Source organism: Cyprinus carpio, chromosome A20 (assembly GCF_018340385.1).
Source record: "Cyprinus carpio isolate SPL01 chromosome A20, ASM1834038v1, whole genome shotgun sequence".
NCBI lineage: Eukaryota > Metazoa > Chordata > Actinopteri > Cypriniformes > Cyprinidae > Cyprinus > Cyprinus carpio.
Window position 1 is genome coordinate 17492736 of NC_056591.1, and position 13472 is coordinate 17506207.

General features: G+C 36.4%; 1 pseudogene; it reads right to left on the reverse strand.

The window, feature by feature from the left end:
- Positions 1 to 13472, reverse strand: part of LOC109071453 — a 20618-nt pseudogene continuing 7146 nt past the window's right edge.

Sequence of the window (13472 nt, forward strand, 5' to 3'; positions counted from 1 at the left end):
TTACATCGGTCCCTGATCAAGGAGGCGGTGTAACGATGCACTGGCCAATATCACCACTCTAACCTGAGAGTTAACACACAGAAAGTGAACCATGTAGATTGGTTGGTGCTAACAGAGTGATACAAAGTTATTATGAAACAAATGCATTTGAGGATTGCACATGAATAACAAGTGTTTTTGATTCTGAAGATAGACATGTTGAAGGCCTACGTAAGCTTGAAGGAAGTCAGGGTTAGTGTGTTTTAAAGAGTCATTACCTTTTGGTCATAAAAGTTGTCAATGAGTGTGATGAAGCGTCTAGCCTGGTCCTTCATTCCGACTCGAAAGGGAGAAACATTCCATATGATGACCGTGTCAAAATTGAGTTAACCGAGATGTTTAGCCATTTTCTTTATGATATTTAGTGAGCTCTTAGGCTTAAAGGGATAGTTCATCAAAAAACTAAAATTATTTTTATTTACTCATTCTCATGAGCTTTTGGTTCATTTTCATTTCTATTCATTGTAATTAAATGTAGATAATGACCACTACGCTATTTAAAACAGAAGAGCAAAAGTCATCAGATAAGGAACAATGAGGATGATTAAATGATACATTTTTTAAAGAAATGAATACATAAAGGATGCATTAAATTGATCAAAAGTTACAGTAAAGATTGAATTGTATTCATCAGACAATCATGGAAAATTTCAATAGATTTTCACAATATTACTATTTTTACTGTATTTTTGATCAAATAAATGCAGCCTTGATGAGCATATGAGACTTTTTCAAAACCCCCAAACTTTTAAAAAGTGTGTATTATGTTTGAAAGTATATTATAAAACTTAAATTCATCTGCTTGAGCATCAGGGGTCTCTCCACCTTGACAGTGATTGAGAGAGAAACTTCACTGATGTCTCTGAAGCCTTAGCACATACCTTTTTACCCATCCATCTCTCTTATCTCATGTGCTTATTCCCTCTAGAAGTTTTGTCTCTAATCTTCTATTTCATCCTATATTCTGTATTTTTTTCTTGGTAACATATCTCTGTGGTAACTAAGTGGAAAGGCACATTAACACATGCTGACATAGTCCCAACTGCATTAGCCTGACCATGAAGATGAAGAAGTTGAGGACTCTTCAGACAAATCCACACACATACATGCACACACACTCGCTCACACTCTCAGTACACTGGAGTGAACAGTGCTCTCAAAAGCACTGAAGGACGCAGAGACAGTGCCTCGGTTCCATTAGAGAGCAGCATACTCATTCTTTCTTTCCTTCCCAAACAAAAAAGAGAGCATCATACTGGTAAACCAAGTCCAAGGTTACATACATAAACAAGCACACACATACAAGCTGGCTTAGACTAGCCAAAGACAATGCTAAAATGATAAATTGAAGGTGTAGAGATGTAGATGTGTAGAGGTGTATTTTTTAAAGAAATTAATACTTTTATTCATCAATGACACATCGAAATGATCAATAGTTGCAATAAATACATTTATTGTTACAAAGAAAAAAAAGGTTTTAAATTCTCCTCTTAATCATTCTTTTAAACTTTTTTTTCAACTAAGAATCCTGAAAAAAATGGTTTTCACAAAAATATTTTGGACAACTGTTATGATCGACAACACTGCTATTAATGAGAATGTTTCCTGAGAACCAAATCAGCATATTACAATTATTTCTGAAGTATCATGAAGGATGCTATAGACTGGAGCATTGGCTGCTGAAATCTTTTTTCAGCTTTGCAATCACAGAAATAAATGGCATAAAATATTTTTAAAATAGAAAAGAGTTTTTTAAAGTTATTTTTAAAAATTATTATTACTATTATTATTTACTGTATTTTTGATCAAATAAATGCAGCCTTTGTGAGCATAAGAGACTTCTGTCAAAACTTAAAAATCGTATTAAACCCAAACTTTTAAATTGCATTCATAAAAATAATATAAGATTCAAGAAAATGATCAATTAAAAAAAGAAAAGAAAGAAAGAAAAATAAATACACATGAATATACAAATATTCTTGTATTTTATGGTACATTTATGGTATTTCCAGTTGCGAAATTCTTTTGACCTGAGGGGTCCTGGGTTCAAAATGTGCCTGAGTGTTAAAAACTGGCTTTTTTACGATTTTATTGAACTGAGAGTGGCTCACCATGGAAGACAGGGAAGTATAATGCTTAAATGTAATGAAATTACTTTATTTATTTATTTAGAGTGATTACACTGACTAAATATAGGTGGAATGACAAGCTCCTGATATTTTTGTGTTCTTTTTTTTAATATAAGGTGCCAGAATGCTATTCCTTCTCAGTTTAACCACTGCCTTCCTATATCCACATCTAAAACATTAGGAAAAGTCACCACAAACCAGATCTTAAAACATCATTTTATGTCCTTTTCTAAACACTCACTCGCTCACACAGCTCTTGGAAGGTGCAGTGGTTCCACAGGTCCTACTCAGGCTTACTTCTCTTCCCTGCACGTTCAGCACCCTTGGCCTGGTTACTATCAATACTTAAAGGTAGACATACTGTTACTGACTGCAACTGAAAGATCTGACACTTTAGCAGTGAAACGATAAGGTCGACACATAAAAACATCCAACATTACAAGATCAAACCTCACACACTAAGTCAAGAAACATCCACTCTTAACCTCAAAACTACCATCTATGCAAAGGCAAATTAACTTGCCTACTATCAATTTGTCTGTACGCCAGTTCCTCAAACAGCATATTGACAACATTCTCTGCATCAGGCTCACTTGATCTATGGAAAGCGACTGAAAGAGAGAGATAATTGAATATGAAATTAAACCAGGTTTGAAGTGGTCACATCAAACAGTGCATGCTGAAGGCTTGTGTTTGAATTTTCACAGTGCCTCAATAGAACAGGATGTTGGATTCAAAACGCAAACATTGAGAGAGTGTGAATAAGAGGGCATAATATTAACATCCTCTAAAAGAGCAGCTGTTGAGATAAAGAGTTTATAATAAGTCAGAAAAAGATGCAGAGTGTATATTTATATTAATGTGCACTCATTATATGTAATTCTTTCCCTTGCCATTTATTATCAGTTCTGTTTTCTTTTATCAGTCGTTAGTTAAGACCAGAGGCAATTGAAACATTTTAAATTCTTTCCTTTATAGCTCAAAGTTTTTTTTACAAATCTACCTGCCATTTTTTTAATATAAGAAACATTTATGTGTGGTAAAATAATTGTTCCATTAGGTAAAGTAAGTAAAAAATATATGATGTATTGTACTGGACATCCAACAAAACAAACAAACAAATAAATAATAATAAAAATAAAAATGACAATTAGTGTATTATGTTACAAACTACCTTACAGCATTTTAATAATAACCATTTTAATAATGTTGTTGCATCACTATTTCACAAAGAGAGAGAGTGCTGTCTTACATGTAGTATACAGCCTTCCTGCTGCTTCTATTTCCCTTGTCCAGTAATATATTCCAGTGTCAAGACTGACAATCTGACAGTGCTCCTGTATGGCAAAGAGAGAAATATGTTACAATAGTTACAAATAAGAAGAGAGAAAATGACAATGTTTCAAGAGTAAGTTTAAATGAAAGTAGTTTTGTGTTTTGCTATGTATTTTGTATTGCAATACACAGCTCACCTCTAGGGGGTGACAATGCCACATAGGTTACTAATTCACTAATTTTAATTGCTGTAACAAAATAACACTGACACAATGTGATCCATATTATCCTGATGTAAACCATATGATTAAGACTTGCACTAAGTTTAAACTTTTCTCATGACTGTATAAAACTGTAAACTGTTTTAGCATCCAGGTATTAATTAATTAGTGCATCTGAGTTAAAGAAAAACTTTATCAGTTTTCACAATGCAAGTATAGAGATTTTATAATGGCACCTCTGCACTTGTTATAGTGCATTATGAAATTGCCCAACTGCTAAAATAGCATCTTTGAAATAAACTGATATTTACTTAAGGGTCAATTAAAATAATGCATACTAACCACATCAGCTCTGTTAAACATGTTAGTCGCTCATTTATGGAGTGACTGTGTGGAACCACAGCATATCAAACCTCTGTGACGAGGGGGAAAAAACATTTTTAAAAAGGAACAAAATGCTGAAGAAACAATGACAAAAATGACTGATGATAAGGAAGGGTGATTATTTTTAACAGGTTGTGGATAATATGTGGTATTTAGGCGAGAGGCCTTTGCCTGAATCAGTCCTCAATGACAGCTCCAGCGAATTATGAAATCAGTGAATTTTCCGCCACCCTCCTCCTTGAACTAAAGATAATTAGCAATCACCACACAGAGCGAGAGAGGAGCGATCTATTCCTCTTCTTCCTGTATCTCTCGCCTCTTCCCCCCATTCTCCAGTGCTGTCAACTTTTCTCTCTCGAGCGCAGAGTTCCGTGTCCAAGCCAATTGGCTGAATCAGCCGTAATGACAGGCTGACAAACCGCGAGCAGAAGAACACAAAAGGAAAAGTGTCACTTCATCAACCCTGCATGACCTTGTCACCAGGCCGCCACGTCCCCGACATCCGCACTTCCCCAGCAGCCATCAAAACGGGTTATTCCTCTGCACACCCGTGTTTTTTTTTTTTTTGTAAAAAGTTTCCATTTCCGCAAATATATCTTAACGGTTGATGGGCCATCTCGCAGGAGAGTAATCGTGAGGAGGGAGAGGGGGAGAGAAATACAATCAGTAATGATTCCAGCACATGGTTCTTTATAATCAGTTGAAGACACGTCCTCTTGTGGATCATTGCATGATTATGGCCTTTGATGGGTTCATTAAGGACTCATAACTCCTCAAAGATCTTCATCATCGGCCCTTCTCAACTCAGAATGCACTTTGCCACACAAATCTGATGTGCATCCTTAGCCTTTCAACAAGACCCGCCAGACCCCTCAAAATGTGCAGGATCTCCTAACTGACTGACCTTTTAATAAAATAAATAAACCTGTTTCTATGGAATAAAAATTGCAACTGGAATGATATGATGACTGATAACTTTAACAATACATCCTCTCTCCAAAATCTGCCTGTGACGTGTCAACCAACCAAATGTCAGCAAAAGCTGTAAAATGATTATACCTGCCTCTGCAAACATTTAAAAAAAAAAGTCAGATGAGCAGCCCCCCACCCCCAAAAAAAACTAAATGTATTTATTTATTATTAATAATAATAATATTTATTTAATTTTTTTGTAATACCATGCATGTCCTTATTACCAGATATGACAAAAAATTAAAATACAATTATTTAATTATCAATTTTATAGAAAAAGTTATAATTAAAGTTTAATTTTAAGAGTGCCCACAGCTTCCCTGCACAACCATTTAGAATGAAAATGAAGTCTGTCTCTCTTTCTGTCTGTCTTGCTCTCGCTCTCTCTTTCTATCTCTTCTCCACTCCTTAAAAAAGTTGCCTTTGAGTTTTTCAAAGCAAGGGTTGCCATTGAGCTCCAACAAAAGCCAAGGATAGCTGGCGATTGGACCCTGATGAGGTCCACTACCTCATTACTGACAGCCGAAAACATTTGATGCTTTTTTTCCCTCCTGTTTGGGAGGAAGAGGGGCGGATTGACAGAGCCTGGCTTAAGGAGCGCGCGGTGGGAGAACTGAAAAAGAGAGGTGGCAGAGGGGGACAGGGGGGAAAGGTTGTAGTCCATTCATCTTTGTGTGTCTTACAGCCTCTGTGGGTAGGAGAAAAGAAAAGGGGGGTGGAAGCAGGGGCGGGGTAAAAAGAGAACGAGAGACAGCTTAAAACACTGCCTTTATGCTTTTGAGTCCAGGACGACTCCTCTTACATCAAAGTGTTTTTACCACTGCAGTGTGTGATTTTGTCTCTCTCTCTATGTGTGTGTGTGTGCGTGCATGTCTTGAGTGAATGTATTGAGAGATTAGGTGACTAGTGAGTGTGTGTGTGTGCGAAGGAGAGAAAGATAGAGAGAGCTATGGGGGTGGTTAACGACGTGAACGCACTAATTACGCCTAATTATCTATTCCCTTTACATGTAACCGGCTTTGTTAGTTACTCAGAACGCTCTCAGAACATACTCAAAATGTTCTCACAACCTCTCCTTGCCCTGTCCAGGAATCTAAAAGAAACATCACCCTTGGAACATCTGTCTCGCTTTGAAAGCATGGACCCCCCAGGACCTCCAAAGAGGCCACAGCCCTCATCCTCTCCATCACAATCACTCGCTCCTCAGTCTTTGCTAATCTGCGCCTGCTAAAAACATGACTGACCAACTTTAGTGGTGACTTGGCAAAACAAAATCTTTTGAGTGACTGTTAACTCAAATGTTGGTCTCACAGCTCATTCACACCAAAGCCAGACGTTTTGACAGAGGAAAAACAATGACTAACAAGATTTTAAGGCCAACATGTTGTTAAGGTCATTTAAAAAAAAAAAAAAAAAAACATTACCATTCAGGTTTTATTATTTTCATTTTCAAATTTAGTAGTAGTTTTGGTATAGAAAAAAAAATGTTTGGAAGTATTTTGTGTTTTAATGTTTCTTAGTCGTATTGAATTTGGCGTAAAAAGGCTTTTAGACATAAAATCAGATCAAAATATAATAGCAGCAAGAGAATAAACAGCGGCATTCCTGACATCCACTTCTCTGTCCTTCTCTCTGTTAATGGTTTATGTTATCAGATGTCTCTGATAGGTCTGTTTTTATTATCTGCTTCTAATTAATCAGATCAAGGAGGAGTCAGTACTTTAAGGTTCCCGTAAAAGTTTAGACATTTTTATGATAAAATGGATCTGAAGGAAAGCTAAGATAAGAAATATTAGAAGTAAGAGGTTAACAAAAGGTCAATGGAACAATAGCAGCCATCCAACATAAATTGCCTCTTTTCATTTTTGCTCCATCTTCAAGTCATTCAATCATCATACACTCATCCTTACCCACCAGAGACCTTCACCATGAAAACACACACACACATAAAACCAAGACAACCATGTGTACAATTTACTCCAACCAAAGGAACTCAGGGAACAGCAGAGAAAAGCAGTTAGCCAAAATGAAGACAGACATTAGAGCGAAAATAAGATCATCATGCCTCTATGATACTATTTTAAAGTGTCTGTTGGAGCAAAAGATTAATAAAATAAAATAAAATAAAATAAAACACTAGGAACAAAAAAAGACACCATGGAAGACAAATAAGCTGCTTAAAACTTACAAATCAGTAAGGGGCTCTGACCTTACTTGATATGAATAATTAGGGCTGCCAAATAAAAATAAATTAATCAGATTGTTCACCTATATCAATATTCATTCAAAGATATATATTATTGTTCAAAAGTTTGGAGTCTGGACTTTTTTCTCCTTTTTTTTTTATAAGTCTCTTATGCTCATCAAGGCAGCATTTTATTTGAGTAAAAATACAGTAAAACAGTATTTTTGTGAAATATTATTAGAATTTAAGAGTTTAATATATTTTTGACATTTTAATATATTTTTAAAATGTATTTTATTTATGCGATGCAAAGCTTAATTTTCAGCATGTTATTATTAATGCTGAAAACATTTGTGCTGCTTCATAGTTTTGTGGAAACCATAAATTTTTATCAGAATTCTTTGATGAATAGAAAGTGGAAAAAACAGCACTTATTTAAAAAAAGAAATATTTTGTTAAATTACTGTAACTTTAGAAATATAGAAACAGAAATATATTTTAATATTATATTGTGTTTTTAAATCATTTTTACATATTAACGTGTTCAACTGACAGCCCTAATAATAATATTTTGTATACAAATAAACATTATCACTCTGAAGAGAGATTAAGATATATAGAAGAACATTCAAGAGCCAGTGTGTGCATTTCAGTGAGTCTGTCACACATTATTAAGGTTGACCAGGCATGAGAAGAGGCACTTGGGCCACCCTAGTTACCCTGAACTGGGATCCTGGTTTGCCCCAAAACCAGATGGCTTAACAAAGAAGCTTGAACTTTAGAGGTGCAACACAGGGCGAGAGGTATTCAGCACTCTTATCAGGCAAGATTAACACAGGCCAGAATAGAGGGTGACTTTAAGGACCCCAGGGATTTGACAGAGACGGTCTGAACAGCAGTGACTGTGCTGGGCCACTGACCATAAAAGACCCAAGGGTCAAACTGAGAAAAATCACAACCTGAATGAAGCGACTAGCGGCTTTTATTTTTAGCACATTATACAGAGGGGAGTCTTTTAACTATGGGGAATACTACAATGTAATGTGCATTAGAAAGACATTGTATTGCCACTCATCAAAGCATCCTCATAATCTGTCGCTCTTAATGATCACAGAAACATGTAAATGATGACTGGTTTGTATTGCCGTTAGCGCTGCCCTTAAATTTGTAACAATCCAAAAATGAAAAATTGCTGAAAATTTACTCAGCTTCAGACTATCCAAGATGTTGATGAGTTTTGTTCTTCATCAGAACAGATTTGGAGAAATTTTCATCATTACATAATTTTCACACCAATGGATCCTTTGCAGTGAATGGGTGCCGTCAGAATGAGAGTCTAAACAACTGATAAAAAAAAAAAAAACATCACAATAATCTACAAGTAATCCACAAAACTCCAGTTCATTAATTAACTTCTTGCAATGTGAAAAGCTGCATGTTTGTAATAAACAAATCCATCATTAACTTATCTAACTTTACTAAAGGAAGCATTATTATGGATTATGGACTCCTATTTTGGCCAGAAGTAAGGGTTTAAAGTTAAAATGACTTATTGATGGATTGTTTCTGACAAACACAAAGCTTTTCACTTCAAAAGACAATACTTGATGTGCTCGAGTTGTGTGGATTACTTATGGATGTTTTTATCAGCTGTTTGGACTGATTCTGACAGCACCCATTCACTGCAGAGAAAACCATTGGTGAGCAAGTAATATAATGCTAAATTTCTCAAAATCTCTTCAGTTAAGGAAACAAACTCATCTACATCTTGTATGACCCGAGAGTTAGTAAACTGTCAGCAAATTTTTATTTTTTGGGTGAACTATTCCTTTAACAGCATGCTCAATGTATAACTAGAGGAGGGAAAAACATGGGAAGAATGTGTTATCTTTCATATATTCACAGTGTCACAGCCACAAACAAGCCGCTCAATGTTAAAACACATTAAGCATGCTCAGTGTGCTGATACCAATTAAATGTGCAAGAATGTGGCCAGCTGTAAAATGCCTAAAAATGATGGTCTGATTATTTATGATGGAAAGCTGTCGCAGGATGATGGTAATTACCCAGACAGCACACAGGATAATACCAATACCTGCTTAAAATAATACAATTAACTTGCAAAGCAGATCAGAGCATTGCTGGCGTCCATGGCCAGGCACACTTTGAAATGCAAGCAGCTTCAAGCAATGCCGACTCATTCCAGCCAACCCACGCCAGTCATTAAACGGCCTCCATGTCTATCACACTCTCTCTCAGTCTGTTGCTCTCATCTCCAGGTATGATCAAAGCTGTCTTTTTTCTGTTTAGTGCGTTTTCACAAACACATATGGGGTTGTGTATTTTTACCTGTGAATAAAATACATCAAAAACCAGACAGAGCAGAGGAGGAAACATGAAGAGAGAGAGAGAGAGAGAGAGAGAGAGAGAGAGAGAGAGAGAGAGACATGGAGATAGAATGAAAGGATAAATAAATTAACTGAGAGAATGACTTTGTCTTTACCTTGAGTACGCCAATGAAAGGCACAAAAGCAGCCCTCTGAAGCCCATTTTTGTACAGTTCTGAGAGAGAGAGCACGAGAGGGAGAGATGCTGGTTAGATTCACTCTTTAGCCTACTCATAATGTCATTTTCCATCTATGATTGGCAAATAAAGTGTCTTTTGATGAGGGACGGAAGGGGAGGAAGGACAAAAGCGACGAGGAGAGGCAGAAATTGATTTCTGTGGGCAGCGCAGGAGAAAGGCAGTACATGAAATTCATTACATTCCCAAACAATGAGCTCGAGAAGAAGTCTCTCTCTTTCTGCACAGACAATAAACCTGCATCATGGTAAATGGAGACTTCAATTAGCCACACGAGCATGATAAACCACACACACACAGAGATGTAAAGAGACCATGATGAGGATATGCTGCTGTCTGTGCTGTAAAAGCTTGTTTAAAGCTGTCATGGGCAAGAAAATATAAAGTAAACAGAACTGTCATAACAGAGGCATGTTGAGTCCAGCGAGACATGTTCGGCCAGTTCTCACCCAAGAAATGAAAGCATGCTATAGGGATCTTAATAGGAAAGAACAGATAAAGCATTTCCATAGGCATCTGGAGGCCACTTTCAACAATCATTCAAGTGAGTCATTCTTTCTTTTTTTTTCAAGAGCAATGCAAACTGGGATGACCCTCACTTACCGAGAGATATTTTAAGGCACCTTATATACTCGTTTTCCTTATACTCGTTTTTCATGGCCATTCTATATACAGTGGTGTGAAATATTGTTGGCCCCCTTCCTGATTTCTTATTTTTTTTTTTTTTTGTTTTTTTGTATGTTTGTTGTTTTTGATGTTTAAGATAATTTAAGTAATAGAAAAAATAATTAAAGATAACATGAATTTTCAGAATTTAGGTTTTTTTTTTGAAGGTTTTTATAAATCCAAAAACTACAAGGCACTGTGTGAAAAAGTGTTTGCCCCCTAAACCTAATAACTGGTTGGGCCACACTTAGCAGCAACAACTGCAATCAAGCATTTGCAATAACTTGCAATGAGTCTGTTACAGCGCTGTGGAGGAATTTTGGTCCACTCATCTATGCAGTATTGTTGTAATTCAGCCACGTTGGAGGGTTTTCGAGCATGAACCGCCTTTTTTAGTTAATGCCACAGCAACTCAATAGGATTCAGGTCAGGACTTTGACTAAACCACTCCAAAGTCTACATTTTGTTTTTCTTCAGCCATTCAGAGGTAATAATAGAATGGTGTGTTTTGGATCATTGTCCTGCTGCAGAACCCAAGTTCGCTTCAGCTTGAGGTCACGAACAGATGGCCGGACATTCTCCTTCAGGATTTTTTGGTAAACAGCAGAATTCATGGTTCCATTTAAGTTAAGTCTTCCAGGTCCTGAAGCAGCAAAACAGCCCCAGACCATCACACTACCACCACCATATTTTACTGTTGGTATGATGTTCTTTTTCTGAAATGTGGTGTTACTTTTACGCCAGACGTAATGGGACACACACCTCCGAAAAGTTCAACTTTTGTCTCGTCAGTCCACAGAGTATTTTCCCAAAAGTCTTGGGGATCATCAAGATGTTTTCTGGCAAAACTGAGACGAGCCTTTATGTTCTTTTTGCTCAGCAGTGATTTTCATCTTGGAACCACTGCTGTTAAAACATCATTAAAATATTTCTAATTAAACTTTTCCTAGTTTATATCTTGTATGTCATCAAATAATTTATTCATTTATATATATAAACACTACACAGACACATCTAGATGCTTCTGAATGAATTCTACGCTCTTTTGGCAGTTCAACCATATTATCCCGGTGCATAACTAAAGGGTCATTTAAAGATTTAAGAAGTGAAGTACACACTCTTTCACATTTGTACATCCATTTCCCTCACTTTACCTGAAGAAATGGTTTTGGACGACAACAAACAACCAAGTTCAAACACATGAGCCTCTTCAGTTCAGCATCTTTTTATCAATAAACGAGCAATCTCTTTCGGTGCCATCTCTCTCCCTCCCATCTTTCATGTGTACCCGTCTATCCATTAGTCACCTAATTAAAATGGAATAAGATGGCTATTAAATTTTAGCGCAGGCTTTGTTCTCAGTGGCTGGTTAATGTCAGGAGAGGGTTTCTTTATGTTTTGTACTCGGCACACAAGGCCACTTCATACAACGAGACATTAGCAGCGCTCCAAGACAGAGACAGAGAAGTGAAAGGCAGAAGGAGTGTCTTATCTCTACCCTTATCACGCTCCCTCTCCAGTTTAATGTAACATCACAGCAAATTGCAAAATACGGCGTCTGTTGAATCAACAATGAGGCAGAGGAAGAAAAGAGTGGGAATGGTCGACAGAGATAAAAGACTAACTCTCACGTTCAAGCGGGTATCAAATAAAATTGCCTCGTTTTATGATGAACAGCATATGGGTGAGAAATCTATGATAGCGGCGAGGTTTAAGTTTACACATGATTTAAAGGGATAGTTCACCCAAACTTGTCGCCCACATCATTTTAAACCTGTATGATTTTCTTTCTTCTGTGGAACACAAAATGAGATATTTAGAAGAATGTCCAAGCTGCTTTTGTCTTTTGACAGCTTTTGCCACCATTCACTTTCATTGAACGGAATTCAACATCTTAAGACATTCTGCTAGATAACTGCCTTTGTGTTCCATAGAAACCAAAAAAGTCATAAAGGTGAGTAAATAATGAAATAAAATTTCATTTTGGGGTGAATTATTGCTGAAGTTACAACAAAAAAGCACATAGGAAATGGTTTGCTGATGAACTAAGGGTTTAAAGTTCAGATGGATGCTGTCATCATTGTATTTCAGCCCTGAATAACACTCTTCAGATTAGTTTCATGTAATCCAGCACAGAGAAGCAGTCAATGACAGGTGTTTGAGTGTATGTATGTGAGAAAGGAAGAGGGCAATAAAAAGCAGAAAAGGAGTGAGAGACTTTAGTTGGATTATCAATAGACCTCAAACATCATGGCATCAAAATACACAGATTAACCAAAGAGTGACTTAATAAAGGGGAGGTGAACTTTAAAAAGGTGTAAAAAGGAAGAAATGAGATCCTGACACATGAGATGGTGCAGAACTGGATTAGAACACGAGACGGATGTGTAGTAGGAACATGTTTTACTTTCTGGCCACACAAAAGACTGAGGAGAATGAGAACGGTACGCTGGTCTATTGTTGGGAAGTTGGTAGCGAACAATACAAGGTGAAAAAGTACAAGAGTCATGTGTGCTGTGTAGGTGACAGGTCAGTATCAGAAAACACACGCAACCCTGGAAATTGATGGAGGAAATGAAAGATATAAACTGCTTTTACTGTCAGATTTGTTTTTGTTCATGCAAAAGTTATTATGAATTATAAAAACCTAATTTAAATAAATATATTTACACTTTGGTGTCTGTAATATTTTTCTAAATGTTTTTGAAAGAAGCCTCTTTCAAAGGGTGCATTTATTTGACCAAAATACAAGAAAATGGTAATATTATGAAATATTATTACAGTTTAAAAGAACTGATTTGTATTTTAATATTTTTTAAAATGCAATTGGTTCCTGTGATGGCAAAACTGAATTTTCAGCAGCCATTTCTCCAGTCTTCACTGTCATAAATTCCTTCAGAAATCATTTTGATCAGAATCTTTTCAGTATTCTACAGGATTTTTTGTAACAGTGTAAAAGAATTCACTATCACTCTAAATCAATTTAACCCTTGCTGAATAAAAGTATTAATTCTTAA